This window comes from Sorex fumeus, unplaced genomic scaffold, assembly GCF_029834395.1.
Source record: "Sorex fumeus unplaced genomic scaffold, SorFum_2.1 ptg000018l, whole genome shotgun sequence".
NCBI lineage: Eukaryota > Metazoa > Chordata > Mammalia > Eulipotyphla > Soricidae > Sorex > Sorex fumeus.
The window spans coordinates 23,525,009-23,525,817 of record NW_026606075.1 but is presented as its reverse complement, the minus strand read 5'-3'; the positions used below and the strand labels follow the sequence as shown (position 1 = coordinate 23,525,817).

The 809-nt window shown below is 38.6% G+C and overlaps 1 pseudogene; it reads right to left on the bottom strand.

The window, feature by feature from the left end:
• Positions 1-352: 352 nt before the first annotated feature.
• LOC130021856 (uncharacterized) lies at positions 353-459 on the bottom strand (annotated as a pseudogene).
• Between the last annotated feature and the right edge of the window lie 350 nt (positions 460-809).

Genomic DNA, 809 nt, shown 5'->3' with positions numbered 1-809 from the left:
ATATGTAGCCCTGAGCCACATGTGGCTATTTTAATTATAATTAAATAAAATTTTGTTCCACAATTACATTAGCTTTACAGTGATTACAAAAGACATGTGGCCAAGGATGTTGTTTTGGACAGTGCCCATAAAACAGTTCTATCACTGTGCATCCTCCTCCCTGTCCCAGCCTTGCCTTCTACTTTTTGCGTCAACTCTTCACCCCAAAATTGTTCTACAATCCAGATGGAACTAGTTCCACTTGTATGCAACCTCTGTAGTTGCCCATGTTCTCAAGTTTCAAAGGGCTGTGTTTGATGTAATCCTCTCCTTCTGCTCTTCTTCATCTTCTTCTTTTTTTTTTAATTTAAGAATCAGAGAGGAGTGAATTAGATGTTAGTCACAAAACATGTGAACTCTAATCATTACACTCTTTTACCCTCAAGTAGAGAAACAGGTAAGGATTATCCTTCCTGAGAATCTGCTCTTCTTAAATTTTGACCTCTATTTTTTATTTAGTCACTGTGATTTACTGAGTTTCAAGCACACAGTGTTGCAAATCCACCCAACTACGGTATCCGTATCTATTCACATATCCCAAGGTCTTTTGCCACGAACCCCTTTGCCCTGACACACATACACACACACACACACACACACACACACACACACACACACACAAAACCTAGCCCTTTGGAAGGCTCATTTAAAAAATAATGTTCAAAATTATTGTATCTTGGATCATATGATTACAATAGTGTTGACTCCTGTGGTTTGATTTACACAGCTGCCTATTCCATCTCTCCCAAAGTGTTCAAGATCCTCATTGA